Source organism: Aquila chrysaetos, chromosome 9, assembly GCF_900496995.4.
Source record: "Aquila chrysaetos chrysaetos chromosome 9, bAquChr1.4, whole genome shotgun sequence".
Lineage (NCBI taxonomy): Eukaryota > Metazoa > Chordata > Aves > Accipitriformes > Accipitridae > Aquila > Aquila chrysaetos.
In genome coordinates this window covers 15,266,220-15,291,529 of record NC_044012.1, presented here as the reverse complement: position 1 = coordinate 15,291,529, position 25,310 = coordinate 15,266,220, and the positions used below count along the sequence as shown (strand labels likewise).

Below are 25,310 nucleotides of genomic sequence, written 5' to 3'. Positions count from 1 at the left end.
TTGGCTGTTAGCATTTTCCTGTTTCTGCAGGTTCTGTGCAGAAATTTCTAGATGATTTCTAGAAATCATGTGACTTGGCTCTCACGTTTAAATGAACGCTGGGAACTGGAGAATGACTATGAAATGTCCAGGTCAAGATGCAGACTAGTTAAACTTGGTTGTTTAATTTGAAAGGCTTTTCTTTTGCTATGTCTTACAAATAATTATGTGAGACTGGGATGCCATTGATAAGCAATGAACCTGAAATACATGTTGGACCTTCTTTCGTATAATGTATATGATTTCATAATGGAGGTTAAACTTGGCTTCTTTTCACATATGACTTAAAATTTTTAGTCTTAAAACCATTTGTACTTTATGTGGGAACAATAAACAGCTGATATGACTCATATAAGTTATTAAAACAATTCCTGTCTGGTTAGGCCCTGAAAAAAGAACAGATGCAATACATGCTATCAAGCTAATTTTTTTTGAAGTAGTGGAGAGACCCTTTTTACTTCTGGGTTACATTGTCTTGGAGAAGCACCATGTCTGTGTTCACATGCAGCGTGCTTTGTAAAGAAATGGAACTGCTGCCTAGCTTTCCTTTTCTTCCTATAACTTTTGATGTTATGCACTATGAAAAAGCTCTCTGGAAGAAGTAGTAAACAAGCAAATTTTTCATGACTTAAGCTTTGAATCCCCCATTTATCTAACTGATGTAGTCTGGATATTTACTGATCCAGCATGCCATGATAGATAAATCATCCTTATGTGCTTCTAGGTATCCCCAGCAATTGATAATAATAAGCTTTACAGTGACAGCAAGCTAGTAACATAGTGTGTGGCAGGATTATACAGGGAAAGGTATCTGGGTTACAGAAATAAATTCTGCTTCCCCAGAATAGCTTGATGCTATTTCAGTCTTTAAATCATTTAACTTAAATAGTTCCTGTCTTGAATTGTTGACAATCTCCACATTAATGTCTGTCTTGTTTTTTTAAACCTTGCCATGCAGACTTCTAATGAATATGTATATATATATCCCTCTCCCTCTGGCTATGCAGTAAAGACACTAGAAAACCAGGAGTAAGCTGTAAGGAAAGCCTTGAAAATTAAGTAGTTCTGTTATTAGCCTAATTTTTGTAGCATGTTATATAGATTTGTCCTCTTTCTATGGCCTAGCTCTCCTTTATAAAAAGAAAAGGAGAGATGTATACTTTCCTGGTTAAACTGCATGGACAGGAAAAGAAAAGAGAGCTGTGCTAATGAAGCCATGTCATTTTCCGTTGGGTTTTTCCTTTTCAGTTTCCCATAGTCCTCTACACCTTTTCTCCTTTTGCTGGTACTTGCTGACTGTCATTAAGCATGAACATAGGGAAAGCCATTTAGGAGGGGAACCTGAACAGCCCTTGTTCTCTAAGAACAAGTTATGTTTGAACTGTTTTGTCATTACAGAATTAGGATTTCACATTTCCCTACTTCCTTCTGAATTATTATATTGTATGTGTCAGCTCTTCTAACTCTGTTTTTGTGGCTTCCTTTAAAGAGTGGAGCAGGGGGATTTTTTTTGTTTCATGGAAGTTGTTCTGATTTTGGATAGGCTGCTGGTCATTCCTAGTAGAGAGGCTTGGTGCAGTCGGACAGCACAGATTTTGGGTGGAAGCCTTCATGGAACAGGCTAGCATGCCCAGAAGTATGCCCAAGGACCAACTTTGCAATAGTAAATACCAAGAGAAACTAATTGTAACTTGAGTTTTGAGAAAAGGACGCAAAAAGTCTTTTGAACTGTAGCTGCCATGTCTAGCTACCTTCCTAGTGCTGAGGCCCCAGAGGAAAGGTAAACTAGATGCAGGATCTTTTTAGCTATTCACTCTTCCTATTTTTTCCGTAGTGGGTTGTGTGCTCTGGAGATGTGTATGTGCAGAGGGATGGAGGTTGAGGGTCAGGAGGTAAACCTACTGGTCCTGTTGCCGGTCCCTTTGGTGACTCAGACTAACAACTAGAAGAGTTTGTTTTGCATCAATATTCAGTTACCTTTCTATGATACCTGAGTCTAGCATAACTTACAAATCTAATTTGTCTCTTAATTTAACACAGGCGTTCGGTCTTTAAATATGCATGCTGTGCTAATCACTTAACACTCAGTTCTGCCAGTCAGTCTACTGTGTGCTCTCTAGTATATGTTGCCTGTTTGCTCATCGAAACATCAGGAGAGTGTTTTGTGGAATTCCTACGAAGTGTCCAAGGGTAGAACATGCAGGAAGGGTGATTAGTTTAAGTGTTCCTAACCATTCAGTGGAGAAAAGTTAGAGAAATCTGAAACCTCTAGTATAAATAATTAGTCATTTAATGTAGTAAGAATGAAATTTAATTAAGATTTTAAGATTCACAATATATTATACCTTTCATTTAAAGAGTTCATTAGAACCTTGGTTTTGGCTGGTTACTGAATATAGGCTTTGAATTTCTGAGTTACAAACTTTTTTTAAATCATGAAAGAATTAGTAACATACTTATCATAAAGGATCTTAGCATATCAGTTCTTCTCAGAGAAGTTAATAATTAATATCAAATCCATAAGAGGAAGGTGTTTGCAGTTCAAAATAAATTATAGAAGAAATTAGAACAGAAATCTCTACTGGCAAACCTTGCAGCATTTATTTAATCTCTGTGAAAATAGTGTCTGATGAGAAGGGAATCCAAACTTTCCTTGCTTGCATTTAGTCATGTTTTCCTACATCTTTGAGAAGGTTGAACTACATAGCTTGTTTCCTCATCAGAAATAGAAAGCATTAAATTTGCTTACACAATGATACAGAAAGCATAATGAGATGTTTCAAATGACACTTCCTAGTACACATCAAAACAAATAAAAGCTAACAAAGCTTGTAATAAAGTCTATCTTGATTACCCAAGAGTAATCCTCTTTTGAGATTTTCATTCAGCCTTCTGTCTTTAAAAATTACCTGCTTGCAGTCATTCTTGCTATTCCTATTACTTGCTTCAGTGTATTAAGTATTTCCAGTGAGTCACATAGTCATATGAATTATAAAGTTTGCCCCCTATGCTTCTACTAATGGCAATGCGTAATGTCTCTCCCTGCCCCCCCCCCCCTTTTTTTTAATTTGGGCAATAATCTTTGTTTAATAATCTTTGTTTAATAAAATGTTCTAGCTTGATTCAGAATTTGTGTCTGGGAGTATTGTATTTTGGGATCACCACCAACAAGCAAAGTTGCATATATTTTCAAAGCACCTTTTGTAGTTGTCCTAAAAACAAATATACCTTCTCTATTGGTTTTGAGGTTTTGGTTTTGTTGGATTTTTATTTTTTTCTCCCCACGAAGAAGGCTAGCTTCTTTCTAAATTTTGTTGGTGTGGCAAAACAAACTATGTAACTGGAAAACATTTTTTCCTGTGAATATGACCAATCTTTCCTCCTGCTAGTAGTCTTTCTTATCTAAAATGGAAAGGTAAAATGTTGGGTTTATTTTCTTCTTTTTTATAACCTTTGTTTTAGCAATGTTGCAACTGTGGGTGGGCTTTCAACCAAAGAATTTCAATATTTCTAACACATCTGTTGTCACCAGGATTTTTGTGAGAGAGGGTGATTTAAAATAATACTCATTTCAAAATTTCAGCTGCTTTGTTTGTGCTGATCTCTAATGGTTGTATCCATGGAAACTGGAGGGGTAATATCAGACAGCTGCAGAGTTGTTAGAATTTTCTCTTCTAAAATTTTATCTAGGTTTGTCAGTACAAAACTTCACAGGCCATTTGCCAGTCTGCAGGCTTGGGTATTTGAGATTTTCTGTAAGATTTTGTAAAAGACATGGTAAATCTTCTAAAGTAATTTTGTGTTTCATATCTCCATGTAGACTGTTATTTAACAAACTACACATTTGAGCTAACAGCCTCCAACACATAATTCTATAACCCTTTTAACAGCTGGATAGAACAAGGTACAGAGACGCAAAGTACTTGTGTCACAGGAGAAGTCAGTGGCAGCCCCAGGAAAAAAAATTACATAACACTTGGGGAATCGTTCCCTGTTATTCATGCAGAAGCTGATGGAAACTTTACCACTGGTATAACAGAGAGCAGCATCAAGCAGTTCAACTGAATATATTTGCAAAAATATCATCACTTCCTGGCATGGTGCCAGTGTGCATTTTTAATAAACTAGTTTAGCAGCACTGTAGTAAAGCTCATGTATTGATTGTAAATTTGTGCTAGTTTTTTAACACAAATATGTAAAACATGACATTTTAAAATATTATCGTGAACAGTCTGTAGTGGACTTCTGCATTAAAGGGCAGTTCTTCTAGGAAGGTCTGGATCCTGCTAGTACTTTAATGCAGGCATGTCTTTATTCATGAATAGTCCTGATTAAGTCTGTGTTACCAGTCCTACATGAAGTACGTTCATAAGGGCTCCTATAAAGGAAGGATCTAAACCAGAGCTCTCTCTACTGCATTAATAGCAACCTTTTTCTATCCCAGTAGGTTCTGAGGGCCAAACTTTGTAAGGTTTGTATCAGTTTTTATTTGACTCTTTGATTGATCAAAACTACTGTTGATTTCAGTGGAAGTTTTGAATATTTAAGTGTGTTGTGCCTTGAAATTTTGCATCAAAAGTGATTTGGCAGTGAGGCAGTATGAAGAGGCTTCTTTATCTACAAGGCTGTTTTTCAGCAATCTAAAATTGATTAAAATTCTTCTGGTAAGAAGCTCTGAATAAAAGAATCTTACAGCCTTAATAGATCCCTGACTGAGATGCAAATGAAATGTACCACATCTTGTCAGTGACATGAACACAGGAATTGTTTTTCTAAAACTGCAGTAGAATTTGAAGCACTGATTCTGGAATTATAAAAGTCCTATATGCATAGGATACAAATAATTTCCTATACAATAAGTTGGCAGTTTTGAACAAAAAATGAAAGACTCAAGTCCTGCAATGACACCTCTGTGGGGTTTTTTGCTTCCCTGTCTTCCACTGAGCCTGCCTTCAGTGGAGCCCTTCGCACTGGTGGTGATACCCTCTGCAAAAGCTCTTTTCAGGAGAAGGCTGGGGATGGAGTTCTAGCTTTTGGTTGAAGTCAACAGCAGGGTTTGCAGCATACAGTCTCTAAGCCTCACCTGTGGTTTATCTGCAGTATAACTCACGAGTGTAACGAAAGGGGAAAGATTTCTTATGTTATACCAAAGTGGTATTTTTTTCTTCATGGAGATGGCATTCCATCTTCTGTGAGAGCATCATTAATTATTGTAAAGCATTAGTGTTGAAAGGGGTGGCTCAGAAATAAAAGTAGACATGCAGTGAGTGAACATATTGTTCTCCGCATAGACTAAAAATATCTTCTGCATGAATATTAAATGGTTAAATTATAGTTCATATGCCTTGTGTTAGCTTTGAAATAAAAATTGACATGCCTTGGCACTAGAGGAAGTTCTCTAAAATCTCTCCAACTCATCTGATGGTAATGTTATTGTGACTATTAGTATAGCCATGATTATGGTGTGGTTTTTTGCATTTGTATTTTATTTCTTAGTTAAACGGGGGACGTATGTCCTGGTTTGTCAGGTTTTTTCCCTTCTGCATTGTTCAACTGAATTTAAAGGCCTTATGTTGATACACCTTCTAAAACTAATGTGGGTATACCATATACCTTAAGATAGCAGTCTCTTCAGGCGCAGTCTGATTTTGCAATAAGCCCTGCATAGCCTGTCTCTATACTTGCATAGACCCTGCTCAGATGTCAGATAGCATGTTACATGGGAGTATGTGACACAAAACCAGTAGGTCTCTTTTTAACACCAGGGTTTGGTGGAGAAGCCTTTGCAAGATGAAGGCATGAGTTAACATGGTCTGTGCTTAGTAAAAGCTAGTCACTGCTATGACTTTTGCCAGCCCTCGACTTTCTTGCCATCCAGTAGATAAAATCAGCGTGTGATGCCTAGACAGCTCATAAGAATGATGCCTTTTTCAGGCTAGCTACATCTTGCATCCTTCAGCCTATCCTGCTATATTGTACTGCAATGCAAATGCATAAGATGAAGGTGCAGTAGTCGGTAAGTCTAAAAATGGGACAGACATAACCTAAATGCCTGCATTTCATATTAGTGGCAACCCTGTTACAGGTTATGTCTGTGCCTGTCCCTGTAGGAAGCCAAATGTTTTGATATTGGACTTAAGTATTTGCATGTAAAAATTATATGTATGGAATTTGTGAGCTCAAAAACTGATGAATGTATAAAACTGAAATATCTAATAATCAGCTTAAGGGCATGCAGGAATGCAGATTGGGTGTCTTCTGGTTTTTTGAGTGAATTAAATTTAAGTCTTTTGAGGATGCTTTTCAGTCTCTTGACATTGATTTCAATCATTTAGTGATTGTTTAGTTGTCAGTTAAGGCATAGCTGATTTTATTTCAAAGCAATGACAACAACAAAAACCTTAAAATGATTTGAAAGGAAGAACCACCATTGTCTGTACAATAGTGAAGTTAGATAACTAATTCTTTATTTGTCCTTATCCCCATGTTATCTCTTATGTAACATATTAGCATCTTGCATCCTTGCATTGCAAGGAACTGCAAAATATTTTTTAAAGCTGTAATTTCTATTATTGGAGCTTGGTTCAGAATTGTATTCCAGTCTGACACATCATTTAGATACAAAGTAAATAATAATGTATCATGATGGACTAAAAGAGACATCCTATATATAAATGCTTACCTATGCTTTACGCATTTTGGGGTAGGTTATGTTAAAATTAATATACTGCTGCTGTCTTTTAAGGTTTATCCATTTCTATATGCAAATTGCACTGTAGTTAGGGGAGTGACACTGCACTTTGTATGAGAAGGGTTGTGTCAGTTTACTACATAACACTTACTCCAGCTGTCTCTTAGCCTCTATTATTATATTCAGTAATGTACAATGTATTTTTGTGTGACAAGTAAAGTTTTCTGAAATAAAAGCATTTAAAGCAAATTAGAGAGTCAGCTCCAATACAGGACTTGGAATTGTAATCAGGTAAATAGTTTTTTTAGCCACTTTAGGCAATGGGATGTTTCATATAAAGGCTTCAAGATACAAAATGAGTTCTCACAAGCATGCTATTAACATCATCTAAGGTAATGAATACTCTAGTACTGGGGGGCAGGTAGTGATAAGGAAAAAAAAAATTATCCAGAAGCAGTAAATTCATTCTGTCACTTGAGGCTTGACCCAAAGCTCATGTGAATCATGGAATTCATACAGAGGCTGACAGGACTTAATCTGAAAACCTGCATGGTGAAGAAAGCTTAATTTTACAAGAGTTAGTGAGCTTTCTCTCTTTGTCTTGGCCAATACTATCAAAAGACAGGAAGGTCAACATGACAAAGTCTGCATAATAAGAGGGTTTCAGAAACAATTTCAGAGAGAAATGAGATTCAAATACTATTACAAGTTTTCATGTTCTGATATCTCATTATCAATATTTTTTAATATAAGTACAGTTTCCTGGAAAAAAATAACTTTCAACGCTAAGGTCTCACAATGTATTTGCATTTTTGAAATATATATACACACATATATATATATATAAAAAAATTATTCCAATAATGTTTTTTTATATGTGGTGTGGAAAATTCAAATAGAAAATATACATTAGGAGGAATTCTAGCCTCCCTAGCATGCTAGTTAAACAGATGTCTTCCTACTTATTAATGAGAGTTACAGTAATGTACCAGGATTGTGGAGCAAAAGTCTCTTGCATCTTCTCTGTAAAACATCTGTGCTTTGAAAAGAGAGATTATTTATTACAGCTAGAAATACAACTTCTTTTACTAGGTGCTGTGGGTGTAGTTACTTCTCAGTTGCTTCTTGTGGGGAGAAGAAAAAATTTTAGCCACACATCAGGTTCTCTCCAGCAGAGATCAAAAAATCAGACTGCCAAATGAGACTTGCATTTTACTATCATTTTGAAGGATTCTTGTGAATGCAGTAACTTACCCTTTCCAGGATCATATCAGTGATTTGTATACAGTGTTTGGCGGATATTTCTGATGTTACTGCCTCGGCTGGAGTAAAATCAGACATGGAAACAAGGCCATAATAAGGCTATTTAGTGGTAGCCTCTGCAGACTGCTTATACAATAAAAGCTTACAAAGTATCCTCTGATTCTGCCATACATCTTTTGGCCTACAGACCAACAGGAAGCATCAATGGGACACATCACTGATGTTAAATCCCTCTTGAGGGGAGAGAGGCAGCATGGCACAGACCATAAGTAGATAAGTACTGTTCAGCATCTATGCAGTTGCAGGTTCCTGTAGTTATCACAACCACTATTTGTAATACGTAGAATGGCGACACATAGTAAGTGTTAAGCATGGTTGCTGTCGTACAGTTTACAGCTGAGGGAGGGAAGGTTGCATCTGAAAAACGAATTGAAACAAAAATCAGTTTTTCTCTACATTAACTTAGCATTTCTTTTGTGTATGTATACATGTTCAATTTTGAGATTAACTACTGATTTAGTAGTAAGTGATAGAAGTGTTTGAAGAACATGATTTGGAACAAACAAGAATAAGATTGGCTACATTTAGTCTAGTTTCTCACATACGAGAATTGTCTATTTGGAAGAATTATTTGGATTGGTTTTCTGATGATGGTGTACGGTGTTTTTGCTTGTTTTAACCTTGAGTGCTAACCATGTGGAAAAAAACCCAAACTTCTTTTCAAGTGTGTGTGTTATATCATGCTATGTAAGATTTGGATTTAATAGCTGACACAAAACAGGTCTTTCTGTTTACTTTTTCAGTTGCAGATAATTTGCTTACTACAGGATGAGCATGCTAGTCTTCAGTATTTTTATCTGATATTGTTCTTCTGAACAAACACTTTTGTAAGAATTTGAGGAAAAAATCATCTGCCATCAGAGGTTTAGCCAGGGTCAGTAGTGGCCACAATGTTTGTTGCCAAAGCTCTATAGCTGTCTGTTGAGTGTAATCCATGCTCTGTTGCTAACAGCTGTAACAGCAAGACATATTTTCTTCTGAACTGACTTGGAGGGCTGATAATTTTTGAAGAAGTTATGCCATAGCTTGAAAGTAGAATGGGATATGTACTTGACTACTTCAGCAGTCTTCAGGGATCTTTTAGGGGTTTTTTGTTTTTTTTAGATCAGCTCCAAATGATTTTTTTGTCCAGTCTTCAGGCACGTTGGAGGAAAAATAATTCTGAAAATAGCAGTGAAAGTATCAGTCTCACTACTTACTAGAAGTGCAGTATAAGAGTGTCTGGTCTCTGAGACTATATGAAATGGTGGGACTGAAGAGTAATGTCACTGTGAGCAAAATAACATAAAAGTAGTCCTAGATAATATCTCTGTTTCATAACTGTTAATGTTCATCTTGCATTAGTATTAACAGGCCAAACAGAATATCACATATAGCATTAAAAAAAAAGCTTTTATAAATATGCAGAAAATTACTAATTATCCATAATACCTAATGATCTCTGAAAGGGAATGCCAAGACTAGGAGACTACTGAAAAATAGGATGTGAAAGTAAGGGGTGGAAATTGGTGTGAATGTGGTTTTTAGGTACCAAATGCAATTTGTTGCAAGATAGACTATTTGTTAAAGGGGATCTCGTTTTTTCCAAGTGGCTTTCTGCTTTGTGTAGGAGCTTTCACACTTTTAAAAAGCAGTATGGTAGGAAATGAGAAAGCATTTGACAGAGGAGAGGAGAGTCTGGTGATGAAGGCTGGTATCATCAGCAGAGCAAAGGAGCTATGAGATTAAAAAAAAGCTAATTAATTCTGTAAACTATAGATACTATTAGGAGCAAGAAGTTTGCATTAGATGTGATGGAAACAAGGCTGTCTATAGTGATCTGAGAGCATCTTACAAAGTGTCAGAAATGTCATACCAACATCACAAAAAGAATTAATGTGTAAAACTTCTCCTACTAGTTCAAATTTTTTGTGGTTTGTGTATTTTTAGTATGTTTGCTTTGTCCTTGTGGCCTTCATGTTACATGAAGTAGTATCTATGCCACTTTATGTCAGATTACATGTTAATTCTTGTCCCACAGCAAATGTAAGGTAAATAAAAGCTATGTAGTGTGTACTCTTGCCCATAAAATATAAATGTTGCTGTATACATGTGCTTGACCCTAATTAAACTTCATGGTGGTAACCTTGGTGAGTATTAAACTTGTTGGTGATTAATCCAGTGATTTACAGACCTGGCATCCTGGATCATGGAACCACAAGAAGAAAGCAACAGAAAATGTGGAACAGGAAAATTAGGAATATTGAGGCCAGAAAAGGAGGACATGTAAAGACAAGGATTTTTAGGTTATTGCAGAATGATGCTACTCTATAGATACTAAACTAATAACTTTTCTGTCCAGTTTATCGTGTGTTTGGCTATTGCTTTGTCTTCCTTCAAGTGTGAAGTCTGTACAATTCACTACTTTCACTTAGATATCAAATGGTATCAAGGAATAGAATTTGCTATTACTATCCCTCTGCTTCCAAAGAAAAAGGGAAAAAAAAAAATACTGTTGTATGTTGTATGCTAGATGTGATCCAATAGTTTGAGGGTCCTAGAAATCCAGTATAGTCATGAGAGAGGTAATGGAGATTACAGCCCTCTAAATACATGATTTTTTTTCTACTTTGTAATGCAATGACATCACTTAGTTTAGACGACTTGCGTATGTGAAGCTGGAATTTTGTGTGTTGTATTGAGCTGATTCTGTTTGGAGTGAACATTAAAATGTGAATTTTTTTTTTAAATCCATCTGCTTCTGAATGACAAGAAAAAAATTATTGAGGTAACAGCATTAGTAGTCACTGATTATTGTACATGCTATAGATGCTTGTAAGTTTTTACTTACTTGTTTGTGCCAAGATACTCATGTTCTTTCTTTGTGTTTACTCATTCCTCACTTTAATGCCAAATGAAGTCGCAAAACTTCTGTGTAAGCAAAAATATACTTATCTAGGAATGACTACATTCAATCTAGCTAAAGACATATTTTGCATTTTCATGTTATTTTTAGTTTTTCATAGCCAAACTTCCACTGAAGTATAGTTTTAAAATAAAGTATTTTGAATTATCATTTTTGGTTTTAGGTATTGACATTTGTTTTGCATGATAAAAAGGCTGTCACTTATATCTTGTTCTCCCCTAAATTTATCTTTCCTTTTTTTCTCTCTGCATTGTGACTAAAGGCTTCGTATTTTAAGAACATTTGTGTTTTTAAAATTAGTTAACTAAGTAAGTTGAAATTCTTACCTAACTCCTAGGGCATTTGGCAAGGCAGCAGTAACACCACATTATAAACTCTATACAACTGATGTTAATAGGTGCTTATTTGATTTACAGAGTAGCATGCTATTCAGTTGCTCTAGGGGACTTTCTTCTAAGTCAGTCTTGTCCATAATTATGATGGCTCTGCCTCTTGTCTGCCTGTAGAATGAAAAAATTAATTCATTAATGTAAAATACCTGTAAACTCTGAAACTACTCAGCTGAAATTTTGCTGCTAAGCAAACTTAGATATGGGAGAACATGGGGAAATATCAAAGTTCGTTCCTTCAAAATAGTGTCAGTTTCTCTGACTCTTACTTGAACACCTTATATAAAAACCATAAAATTTGAATGATTCTTGTTATAGACGCTCGTGACAAATTGGAGGAGCCAATTTGTATTAAATAAAAGATCGAATTTATTAGCAAGTGATAAAAGAGCAAAACAGCGCTGGGCGGCCGGGGAGACAGTGCTCCGCCACAAGCTCGCACTTAAACTGGGGAAGAGCCTCTTTATTTATACAGTCTTTTTAGTCCCTGATATGTGACGGCTGGCTGGTATCTTCAGTATCTTGTGCCATCAGGTGTTAGGTGGTCATAATTTGCCTTCTGGTGGTTGTTGGGATGAAGGCTGAAGTCTTCCTCAGCTGTTCTTTAGGTGACTCAAGTCCCATTCATGCTCTGTAAATGTCTCTCTACATATGCTAATCATCGGTATGCAATTGTCTACTCAATGGATACTCATGGTCTTAGAGAAGTGAAGAATGTCCCTACCCCCACATGTGATTTCATGAACAAAGTTAACCCGTTCATTACAATCCCCCCTTTTCTATTTTATCCTGATTTTGTTCATTAAATCGATCTAATACTTCTTTTGCCCGCCCGAGGATAGGATTAATTCCTTCATCCTCGATTTGTTCATATTGTTTTCGTAGCAGCATTAAGTGTGCAGCTTCTAAGCGCCCTTTAACAATAGCGATCAACTTATTAAAAATGCATGGCCCAAAAGTCAAAAATAAGATCAACAAAATAAGGGGTCCTGTAATAGTTGACAATAGGGTGGTTAACCAGGGTGAATAATTAAACATAGACTCATACCAGCTCTGTTGTCCTTCCCTGTCTTTCTTGCGTTTTTCTAACCCCTCCTGTAGCTTGGCCATTGTATCTCTAACTACTCCAGTATGGTCAACATATACACAACACTCCTCCCGTAGGGCTGCACATAACCCCCCCTGCTGCATGAACATTAGGTCTAAGCCCCGTCTGTTTTGTAATACTACTTCTGATAAAGACCTAACAGACTGTTCTAGGGCTGTCATGGCTTTTTCTATCCTAGCCAAATCCTCGTCGACTGCTATTCTTAAGGATTGAAATTTTTGATTTTGTTGTATGAGGGAGGTTATTCCTGTACCAGCTCTAGCAGCTCCGACTGCTATGAGGGTTGCTACTGTGAGGGCTGTCAAGGGCTCACGTTTTTGTATGTGATGGGCCTGAGTAGTTTGATAGTCATAAACAAAATCTTCGGGATGGTAAATAAGCCTAGGTATTACAGCTACTTGTATACAATATTCAGTTATCCAATTAAAGACCTTTAGGGATATACAAGGTGTAACCCCAGTTTGGGAACAAATCCACTTAGTATTATCTGCAGGAATTAACCACTCAGCTGTTATTTCTCTTGATTTGTGAATTGTGTTACACAGGTGTCGTTTGTCTTTTGGGACATTCCCTATACATCTTCCTTTTCCTGATACTTGGGACATTGTTATCCCTTGCTTACGTCCAGATTCCTTATTCCATAAGCACTGAGCTGGGTTTGTTCCGTTGGCCTTCTTAAATCTAATGTCCACCCCAATAGCTTCATAAAAGGGTGGACGAATGTTGTAACATAACCAACAATGCTCAGTTATATTAGGGTAGGTGGCATTCAGTACCTGATAACTGGCTTGAAGCATATCCCACAATGGGCTGACTTCGGGTATAAGAGTCGAGGGTTTGATTTTTGTTGATACGCCTGGCGTGTTATTTTCAGTGATGTTTATATTAGGAGAGATTGTAACAGTATGTACAATACTGTTACTATCATCTTCCTCTGCTATGACTGGATTTGGTCCTACACCGGAGGGTTCATTGGGCACCGGCTCCTTTTTTATTAAAATTATTCCCCCTGTATCAGTGCCTGGTTCCCAAAACCTGATTCCCCAAGTCCTCCCTATAGTCCATCCTAGATCTTCAGGTTTCGAAACGTTAAGATAAATATGCCAACATGTGCCTCCCTGAACCGAACCCTGAGGTCCATAGGTGGGTTTTTGACATCCTGGCGGTCCCCATCCTACAGTTAAAAATTGGTCTTTCCCTCCCCCTGGTGCCCATTCTGATGCTATTGTTTCACAGCCCCAATATGCACAGTAATATTCAGCTGGGTGATTGCAATATCCTTTTCCTGGATTGTTAGCTGGACACATATAAAAGGCTTTACGCTGAACTGTATACTTGCGAGTATTCTCATCAATGGGGGCCCATCCATGGTATGACCTTACTAGGGAACTTAAGTGGGCTGTGAAAGAGGGAGCGCCCGGGGTAATTCTGTTTTGTATGATAACTGAGTGTTCTAGTTGTATTAGTGACCACTTGAAGGGTTGATGGCTGACATTGCCAGATACCATAGGCCCAACAAGCAAATACCACAGTATCATCATCCAAACACGGATTGCTGGTGGGGTTTCCCAAGGAACACCAATGGGTGTCGATGTCAATTCCCGACTATCTCTTTGCCAGGGCATACCTGGTCGGGCTCCCAGAGTCCATTCCTCCTCTGGAAGTGTCTGTTTTTCGCCATTACCCGCCGATGATCTCACGATGTACTCACACTCCCTTTTCCGTACGCCTCTGCCTACTTCGCCTACTCCGGTGCCTGCAGCAGCGAGGTTTCTCATCTTCTCGACAGCAGTCATACTTCTTAAGGGCGTGTTTTCCACTTGCAAAGCCCTTACGGGATTTAGCTCCTCCCCAGGAACTGTGTAGAGTATTTTATATTACCTGGGAAATGACAAGACACTCGCAGGATTCAGGGTTATAGGAGCTTCAGGTTGGTTAGGGATTTCCTGTAGCTACCCCCCCCCCCCCCCGTAAGGCGGACGTGTTTAGTCCCCTTCTCCTTTGGGTACACTGTGTACAGCCGTCCCTAAATGGGTGGCTGTTCCTGCAGTGTGTCCACCAGCATTCCTTATACAAATTTTATTTAAGAGTAGACGCTATTCTAGTGATAACGTCTAGCTCGCTTCCACGCGAATCTGATAGCACACCGCCTTATAGTTTCAGGTACTAATAATTCCCACCCACAAATTAGTCTATTAATTTCCACTCTATTCAATTGGTCTCCATGGGGAATTGGTACTCTCGACACTTCATACAATAATAATTTCCCCTTCTAGAACTACAATACCATTTCTGACCGTACAGTTACAAAACACCCAACGCCAATGGTTATGGTTACGATGCTTTAAACACGGAATCCCGCTAAATATTCCGGTGGTCTAGGGACCTTAGTCCCCACTTCACAATAAAAAGGTAAGTACATAAAAAGGTAAGTACTGAGGAGTTCCTGCTAATTTATGTATATATACCAGCTCCGCTGGTTTGATGAGGTATCCGTTCTGTACGCCAAGGAGTAAAGTTCACCACCTGTAAATTTTCTCCAGGTGATACCTGGAAACACTGGTATAAACTAGGTTTTACCGTTCTTCCAAAAGGATTTATTCATTCATGCAGTTCCTTTTTCTTCCTTATCACTAGTTTTAAGTCCTCTGAAGTCTTTGTTGCTTCCCACTGATCTCTGGGTAAAGGTCCTTTAATTCGCGAGGCATGCGTCCATCCTCGTTCTGCAGTCCGGACAGCAGTTTGTGTGGTACGTAAAACAAGAAAGGGCCCCTCCCACCTAGGAGTGAGAGAGGATTCTTTCCAGGCTCTGATTAATACCATATCACCTGGCTTTACTGAATGTATGGATATATCTAGGGGTGGCCTCTGTACCACCATTCCCTTCTTTTGCAATTTCTCTCTCCTTTTCATCAGCTGAACAGTATAAGAGTTAATACTATCTTCATCTAAAGTAGGGTAATTGGCTGGGCATTCCATATCATAGGGCATGCCATATAACATTTCAGATGGGGAAATTCCAGTATCCGTTCGGGACTGAGTCCAAATATTTAATAAAGCAATTGGCAAACATTTTACCCATGACATTTTGGTTTCTATCATTAACTTAGTTAATTGTTTCTTTATTTCTCCATTCATTCGTTCTACTTTCCCGGAGCTTTGGGGGTGCCAAGGTGTATGGAACTCCCATTTAGTTCCAAAGGGGGCTAGAGCTTCTTTTAGTACTTTGGAAACGAAATGTGGGCCTCTGTCTGAATCAATAGTTTCAATATTTCCATATCGTGGTATGATATGTTCCAAAAGTACTTTTACCACTGTATTGGCAGTTGTTCTAGCAGTAGGGAACGCCTCGACATAGTGAGTGAGGTGGTCCACCAGTACAAGTAAGTGTTTATATCGCCCTACTTTAGGGAGATCAGTAAAATCAATCTGTATTTTGGCGAATGGTCGGTGTGCCAATTCCCGTCCCCCTTGTACTTTTTCTCTAAGATGCTGCTTATTGATCCTCTGACACGTTAGGCACCCCTGTACGATTCCCTTGGCTACATTATAAACCCCAATACACATGTATTTTATTGCGAATTGATCAACCAGCGCTTGGACACCCCAATGAGTCTTTGAGTGCATACCTCTCATTATTTTCCATGTTAGTGCTTTTGGTAATACTTGTCTCCCATCGGGTAGTTCCCAATTACCCTCTTTTTCCACTACTCCCATTTCCTTCAATTTATCCATTTCTGGTTTACTAAACTGTGGGCTAAGGATTTTTGCCGGCGTTTCACCTGCCAGCGGGATGATGGTCACAGCAAGTAGTGCTGCCGCCTTGGCTTCTTGGTCAGCAAGATTATTCCCTCGAATTTCGGGGGTTGTTCCTCTTTGGTGTCCCTTAACATGTATTACAGCTATTCGCTTGGGCCCTCTTATTGCTTGTAGAATTTTGACAATGAGTTTCTCATGAACCAAACCCCTTCCTTGAGAATTAATAAGTCCCCATTCCTCCCAAATTTTTCCAAAAGTGTGTACCACTCCATACGCATATTTTGAATCAGTGTACACGGTTCCTTCTTTGTCCTTCAAAAGTTCCAATGCCCTAAGTACTGCATATAACTCGCATGCCTGCGCCGACCAACTAGGACTGAGGGGTCCAGATTCCTTTACTTTTAGGCTCCCCCCGTCCACAATTGCATATCCTGACTTCCTTTTCCCTGCTATTACTCGAGATGACCCATCAGTGAATAGCTTTTCTCCCTCCCCCAGTTCTACCTCTTCTAGATCTGGCCTAATTTTCATTTGTTGTTCTATGGTTTGGAGGCAATTATGTGTTAACTCTTCTTCAGGACCTCCATACAAAAATTGCACTGGGTTCTGCAAGCTTGTTGTTCCGATCTCTAATTTAGGGGAATGGATCAGGATCCCCTCATATTTTAAAAGCCTAGCATCGGTGATCCATTTCTCAGCCTTTCGTTGGAGAACTCCTCAAATATTATGGGGGGAGAACACCTTTAATTCACTTCCAAATGTTACCTTATTCGCTTCTTCCACTATCAGGGCTACAGCAACGACTGCCTGTAAACAGGTGGGCCACCCTCTACTGATGGGGTCTAATAATTTGGAAATACACCCTACAGGTTTCTTTTTCCCTGCCCACTCCTGGGTGAAAACTCCGTATGCTGTCCCCTCCTCAGTGGCCACAAATAAATAAAAGGGTCTCCTCACATCAGGCAGACTCAAGACAGGGGCGTTAACTAGATCAGCCTTGAGACTCTCTAATCTCTCTTCATCCTCTGGGGTCCATTTAAGCAACCCATCCATAGTTAACTTTTGATACAAAAATCGTGCTTTCGCACTAAAGTTTTCAATCCACTGCCTACAATACCCTAATAGCCCCAACAATTGTCTAATCTGTTGTTTACTCCTCGGGGCTTTCAGTGATAAAATTCCATTTACTCATTCGGGGTCCAACTTCTTAGTCCCCTTGCTTATCCAGTGTCCTAAATATTTCACCTCCTTTTCCACAAACTGTAGTTTTGGCCGTGATACCTTGAGGCCTTGAAGGCCCAAGAAATTTAACAACCGTATGCTTTCTTTTCTGACTGTTTCTTGATTTTCTCCTGCTAACAATAAGTCATCCACATACTGTATTAGTACGACCCCATCCTGCAGTTGGTATTCCCGTAGAACCCGTTCTAGGGCTTGTCCAAATAAGTTTGGGGATTCTGTAAACCCCTGGGGGAGTACAGTCCACCTTAACTGCTGTCTCCTATGAGTGTCTGGGTCTTCCCACTCAAAGGCAAAATAATCTCTACATTCCTCCTTTAGAGGGCATGACCAGAATGCATCCTTAAGATCTATTACGCTATACCATTGGTTCTCGGGTCCCAATTGACTCAGCAGGGTGTGTGGGTTTGCCACTACCGGGAACCGGCGTTTATTGATTTCCCTTAGGTCATGCACCAACCGATAGCTACCATCGGATTTTTTTACTGGTAAAATCAGGGTATTAAAAGGGGACATGCAGGGTTCGAGTACCCCCTTTTCCAATAGTCTCTCGATCTCAGGTTTTAGTCCCCTTTTCCCTTCATTAGATAAGGGATATTGTTTAATTCTCACTGGAATCTCGGGGTTCTTAATAACCACCTCAAATGGTTCAATATCCAGTTTTCCAACCGTTTCGGGAGTATACCACACTTCGGGGTTAATTTGTTTCTCGTCCACCTCTGTAAGGGGACAAAGCCTAATTTTTAACTCTTCCACATCTACTCGAATCCCCATTTCTATGATTAAATCCCTACCTAATAGGTTATATTCCGCTTCAGGTACTAACAAGAGCGCTCCGATTCCGCATCTGCAACTTGATTCCACCGCCACATCTTTTATCACGGGGACCCTGAAAGGTTTCCCTTTTGCTCCAATTACATTAACTTTATCCCCGGATATTTTACATCCCGGAGGTAATGATTGTACAGTAGACCTTTTGGCTCCGGTATCTACAAGAAAGGTCACCTCCTGGCACTGAGGACCCACTTTTAAAGTTATCAAGGGCTCCTTCTTACCGGGAGTCCTCAGCACATAGAGCCCCTGACCCCGCTAATCCTCCTGGAACATTTTTTCATCCTGAATCCTTTTTCTACATTCTCTCTTCATGTGTCCTTTTTCCCCACAATAGAAACATTCCACGGCTTTATCTCCTCTCCTCTCCATTCTTCCCTTATCTCCCCCACCAGGCCTACCGGGTCTCCTTATCACACCCTTTTGTCCTTCCCTTACTGCTGCAACCAGCAGCCTAGTCTGCCGCTTTTCAGTTTCCTCTTCTCGCCTCACATACACCTTCTGAGCTTCTCTAAGTAATTCATCCAACCCCCGCTCCTGCCAGTCCTCAATTTTCTCCAACTTCTTCCTAATATCTCCCCACGATTTGGCCACGAACTGAGTTTTCAGCAACGCTTGTCCCACAGCAGGGGCAGGATCTACCCCAGAGTATAGCTTTTCCTTAACCTTTCAAGCCATTCTGTTGGGGTCTCATCTTTCTTTTGCTGTTCACTAAAGGCTTTATTAATATTCTGTCCTCGGGGAACAGATTCCCATATCCCCTGAATTATAATTGTTCTCAAGTCTGACATATTATTCCTGTGAGCCGGATCCTGATTATTCCAGTTCGGCCGATTTAAGGGTCATTTTTGATCCACCGCTGGGCCAGCCTGATGTTGCTGGTCCCACAGTCTCATCCCAGCCCCTCTAATCATGTCCCTTTCTTCTACGGTAAATAATATGCCCAGGATAGACTGTAATTCATCCCACGTGTACAAATTCGGTCCCAAGAATTGATCTAGCCTCTCGGCTACCCCCAGGGGATCATCTAACAAACTCCCCATTTCTTTCTTAAATTCCCTTACATCCCCTGTATTAAGGGGAACGGCCACATACCCCGTTCCCGGTCCCCCCTGTCCATCCCCACCAGGCACTAACATTTCTTGAAGAGGAAACAGTCTTTCCTCTCCTCTCCTTATGTTATTGCGTGCAGACCTTCTGGGAGGGGGTGTCGGGGTCGAGGAATTAGGTTCCGAATCTGACCCTTCCTGGGCCTGGGCTATTTCCTGGCCTTGGAGTGGGTCCTGAGGAGGGGCCTGAGGGGCATAGGGAGGGGGCCAAAGGGGGTCCTCATCATCTTTTGAGGTTTATCTGGTCTGTTTTCCCTTAAGGCAAAGAGGAATGACAGTTCCCAGGATTGGGAAATCCATAAGGCAGCATATTCACTTTCCTCTGGGCTGGCTGGTGGTCTCTTATTGTTTACCCATATATTTAATTGTTGACACACCCAATCCTCAGAGGACCCGAACACAGGCCAGAGTACATGAGGATTGCTGAGAGGTTTTCCACCCCAAATCTCAATACAATAACTAATCATCTTTTCCTTAGACCTATCCTTTCTCCTTGGTGAACTGTCCCAATATCTTAACATCAGGCCTAGGGGACTGTCCGGGGGTATGTCTGGTAACTTATTTCCCTTCCCCATCCCCATGGGTCTAGAGGGCTTGCTTTTCCTCTGCCCCATCTTCCGAGGTGCCTTTATCCACACACACACTCACTTCCCCTCGGTCGTGACTCGCTCCCTTGCGGGCTACGAGAACTGCACTACTGGAGGGTCCGCACTCGTGTGATCTCAGAGAGACCTCTCACACAATCGCACCTCGGGATAACCACCCCAAACAAAGGGCTCACGCTTTATATACTCACCCGCTCCCGGGGTCTTCGTTTGGTCTTCGTGCACAAAATTTAAGGGGTCCTGCAGGTTCTTTTGCTCAGTTATCGTAATTTAGAGGGGTTCGTGGGTCCAGGGTATGGCGGCGGCACCTCTTCAAGACAGGGCTATCCGGGGATAGGGCGCCTCCCCGCTTGCAAGGGTCCGCACCAGAGAACCTGGATCCGAGTCACGGCACCAAGTTTGTTATAGATGCTCGTGACAAATTGGAGGAGCCAATTTGTATTAAATAAAAGATCGAATTTATTAGCAAGCGATAAAAGAGCAAAACAGCGCTGGGCAGCCGGGGAGACAGTGCTCTGCCACAAGCTCGCACTTAAACTGGGGAAGAGCCTCTTTATTTATACAGTCTTTTTAGTCCCTGATACGTGACGGCTGGCTGGTATCTTCGGTATCTTGTGCCATCAGGTGTTAGGTGGTCGTAATTTGCCTTCTGGTGGTTGTTGGGATGAAGGCCGAAGTCTTCCTCAGCTGTTCTTTAGGTGACTCAAGTCCCATTCATGCTCTGTAAACGTCTCTCTACATATGCTAATCATCGGTATGCAATTGTCTACTCAATGGATACTCATGGTCTTAGAGAAGTGAAGAATATCCCTGCCTCCACAGGTTTTAGATAAGCAAAGAATGTCCCTACCCCCACATGCGATTTCATGAACAAAGTTAACCCGTTCATTACAATTCTCATGAATGGCATGGGCCTCGTGAAATGTGTATAGTTCCCCTGGAAAGTGACATTGGAATTATTCCTAGAAATACTCTTTAATTTTTCATGTGCAGGAGGGACATGATAATTTAAGATGGGTTTCAGTAGTAGTAAGTCCAATGCTAAGTAGAAGATTATTTTGATCATTTAATACTTGCCTTCCCTTCCAAGAGAGTCACCAAAAAAACGCAAAAATAACACATTCACTACTTATCTTAATTTTTGTTATTCCCATTTCTGAGCATTTGCTTCATTTATCATTGATACAGAAATGTCTAATGTATGTATTCTAAAGGGATTGTGGAGAGGAGAGAGAAGCAAAAACATCAGTTGTGTTGACATTCCCAGTGTTGGGGACTAAGTATTATGAGCCAAAGCAAATCTGGAGTAGAACATCGAGCAGACCAGTGAACGTCATCAAATTAAAAATAAATTTGCAAAAATAAAATCTGAGTCCTTAATGTATATAGTCTAGACTACTTATACAGTCAAATTTAATAATGTGTCTCTACTTGTATATTAATACAATGTGACCTACCAATAAGAAAGCACTACGGAAGTAATTAGGTCACAGAAAAGATGAGTACTTACCTTGGGGAAAGTCTAGGTAATTCAGTACTTTCACATGCCAACCATATCTCTAATTTAATCTTTCCACAAAGTGTTTGAGGATTTACCAGGAGAGTTGCGCCAAGAGAAGCTTTTAACAGCTATTTGTTATGTGTTTTTAACACTTCATAAACAAATAATACATAATTCATCTTCCTGAATGACCACTGTGATGCTGAGATTAGGAATTATGAGGCGAAACTCAAACCTTTATTGTAGAGCATTCACAGGTAGAATTGAAGGTTTGTCTCATCCTCTTGAAACGTTGAGTTTTAGAATAGTTTTGTAACAGCTGTGGTTTCATTAGTTTTGTGATGAGACCTTTGAGATGAAAATCACTAGTTCTAGTAAATCCCCTATTCTGTCTGTCTCTGGAATACAAAGAGCCAGTTGTTCTGTTAGTTATTCACTGACTTTTTGCCAGGAAACCTTCTTTCTTTCTGCCCAGTGTGAATCCTCATTACTGATGTTTTGTATAGCTTTCATTAGATTGGTTAAGTTTAATGTTGTTCTTGGATGTGGCTCTGGGAATCTGAATAAATTCCACAGAAATACCGTTCTATAATTTATTTCAGCAGAAGCTATGGTACTGATAGCAAAAGGAACAGGCATAAGGCTGAAGTCTTTTTATTAAAAAAAAAACCCTTAAATTTAGTAAGCTTAAAAAAAAAAAAAAAAAGACAAAAGACTGTGGAGATAAAAGGCCATTTGTTCCCAGAAGCACACTAATCATTTGTCATAATAGTATTAAGATAAAAAGACAGGTCTATGTTATCTTCCAGGCTCCAACATTAGAAGATTTTTATGTTATGTTTGAGATGTTGCTGCTACCCATTTAGGCCTTTGTCAGCCAAAGACCTCCAGTGCAGTTCTGCTGGCTGATAACAGGGTAGGAGCACAAATGATGATGAGGTGAGACTGCTCATGGATATTTTTACCATCGTATCGTCTAGATGTGCTCTGAGATAGTAAGGATGCCAGGAAGCAGTTTTTTAAATTGATTTTCCTGTGCCTGCTGCTTGCAGGGATTACAGCAGTTAGTCAGCCACATGACAACATACCTTTCTTGAGTTCCTTTGCCTGGCTTTCTCCATCCATCTCTTTTCTCTTGTTTTACACTCAGATCTTACACACACCCTTTGAGAAAGGGGAATCACCAAAAGTAAGACTAAAACACAGCAAGTACTTAGTCATTTCACTTGTATTTAAACCCCTGAGGTCCCTACTACTGAGAAGAAAACAATCTAATGGGGAAAGACATCTGTTCTCAAAGAAAAGCATTTTGGATTTAGTTAGCTAGGTCAAACTGGAGGCATTGCATGAAAACCTTAAGGATCCTTTTTTGTGCATTGTTGAAAGACGGTTTTGTTTCTGTGATAAATGAATTTAGTCTCAAACAGGATTCCAATCAAAGTTTACAATTTATTTAAATGAATAAAGGCAAGCAAACAGCGCTGGGTGCCCCCGGAGTCTCTGCTCTACCAAGATGTACACTGTGAAAAACAACCCAGCTTCTTTTATAGTCTAACATTAGTTACATTGTGTCCTTCCAAGACTCTCCTCATTGGCTGAGGGGTCTTCAGTTCTCCTAGAAACTTCTCGAACTCTCCTCATTGGCTGAGGGGTCTTCTATACAATGTATCTCTTCATTGCTCCTTGCTGCTCAGGCATGACAGCAGACAGCCTGTGCAACAGGCAACACCCTGCACAATACCAGCTGTGGCCGTCAAAACCCAAGCAAGTTTGCAACAGACACCTCCCCCCAACAAATGCATATAACATATTGCTTGCACACTGCCACTTCAATACACCCTCTATTCATACATACTAAAGATCACCCCGTTCGTAACCTCGCTTAATACTATGATAAATGCCTCAGTTCTTCCCTAGGATCTTTTGTTTAACACTGTGCAGTTAACAACAAAACCGGTTTTGGGCTGGCAAAAAAGAACTATATACATATCATCTGTTTCCTCCTGGCCTGTGGTTATACGAGGACCGACAAAACAGTTAAAGATTACATATACAGTGAGGGTCACATTTTATTATGCGGCCCTAGCATTGTTTATATTGACACAAATCAGATGAACACATTTCACATTTCTTACTTGCATGCTTTTATGTCCTAGCTAGCAATGTTAGATACCTTCCAAGTATATGAGAATCGCTGTTAACAATTTCTTTCTAGTTTGTTTTTATTACTTATCATAGACTATAGAACTGACACATGTAAACACTGTAGGTTAAGAGAATGTGCTAAAATCTTTTCTAAGCACATTGTTAATGTTTCCTTTATATGTTTTGCAGCATGATTTATCTTCAGGAAATGCAAGTTCAACTGTGTAGTGTACCCAGCTAAATACATACTGTCTACCACTGAACACAGAAAATTGTTGGGTTTGTTTGCCCATGAGTCAGATTAGTCATCTCCAGTGAGAGTCTGAAGTGCAGCCAGGTGACTCATACAGGAGCAATACCAGTAATTTCAGGTTCTACTGGCATAGCTAACTGGCAACCCTGTTGCAGTGACCACTTAATGATATAGGAGCCTTCAATAAGCAAACCAGGAGCCTGGAAAGACTTGCATCCACCTTAGGCAACAAAATCAAAAAAGATATAGTTCAATATATAGTCCCATTCCAGTTCAAAGTGGAATTAGATTAGATGTTTTAGTTTCTGGAACATAACCCAGAGTGGACACACATTATTCATCACTCTTCAGTGATGTGGTAGAAAGTAGGTTTTGGGGGTGTTTTTATCAATAATTTTCTTGGGAGTTGCTTTTTACGAAGTTATGTGTTTCCTACCTGGATGGAGTCATATGCAAGTTTTAGGTCTGTGGTCTTGTACAGATGTAAAACAATATGATGTCCTCTCTTCCTATACGCACTTGCAGTCTGAGTGAATTTCTTGATGTGCCTAGGCATAGAGCCTCCAGGCCTCTTTTGATTGTTTCACTAATGTGAAGGTTGAGTAAGAAATGGTTCCTACATATTTTATTCTTTTTTTCTATGTGTGATGTCACCTTTTTTCCCCTTCCGTTGGCCTCAACTTCATCACTAAAACCACTAGCTAGTGGCATTCTGAAAGGGCTGTCTATGCTTCATGCCACTTGCCCATAGGGATCAGGCTTAGGTGAGCTCAGTCCTTACTGTCTGGCACTAGCAGGAAACATTATTCTGAATAGCATCTCTTTTCTCTTAGAGAGTTGTTATTTTATGACATAAGAGACTTAATTGCTACTTCTTTTCAGATCAGGTAAAAAATTATCCTGGATGTATTTGGGTGAAGACAAGGGAAGTTGTTTTGTCCCTCTTGCCCTTCCCTTGTAAAAAGCATGCACTTTTACAGAATGCTTACAGAAGGAACTCTTGCAAACCTTTTAGGAGAGTTTTCCTGATTCAGGAAAGACCCACCACAAATAGATTTTCTTGTTTTTTTGGTTTTGTTCCAGCTCTTGCTAATGTGCAAAAGGAAAAAGCATGCTCAGGTGGAAAAAATACCTATCATTTACAGTTCCTAATGTCAGAGTGCTACATAGGTAAACGAAAAGAATACAACAACTTCCTTATTCCGCTCCCACAAAACAAACACCAACAAAAACACAATACCACAACACCAAGGGGAAATCCTTTATGTTCTCTCTAGTTAAGACCCAGATGCATTTCCGTCTTATCTTCTCCCCATATTCACACATGCAACCCATGACTTCTCTCCTATTTGAGTGTGAAAGGAGCAGAAGTAGGTATGAACAGTGTATGTAATCCAGCACATTTCCTTTGAG

At 39.6% G+C, this 25,310-nt stretch overlaps 2 long non-coding RNA genes across 2 annotated transcripts in view; one reads left to right on the top strand and one right to left on the bottom strand.

Moving 5' to 3' along the window:
- The window catches only part of LOC121233562, a 49,655-nt gene that overhangs the window by 16,851 nt on the left and 7,494 nt on the right, over positions 1–25,310 (top strand). The window lies entirely within an intron of this gene.
- Positions 7,602–11,628, bottom strand: LOC115346414. Its single transcript, XR_003925132.1, has 3 exons — positions 11,285–11,628; positions 9,041–9,214; positions 7,602–8,410 (listed from the first exon to the last, which is right to left on the bottom strand). It is a non-coding gene; the product is annotated as an uncharacterized LOC115346414 (long non-coding RNA).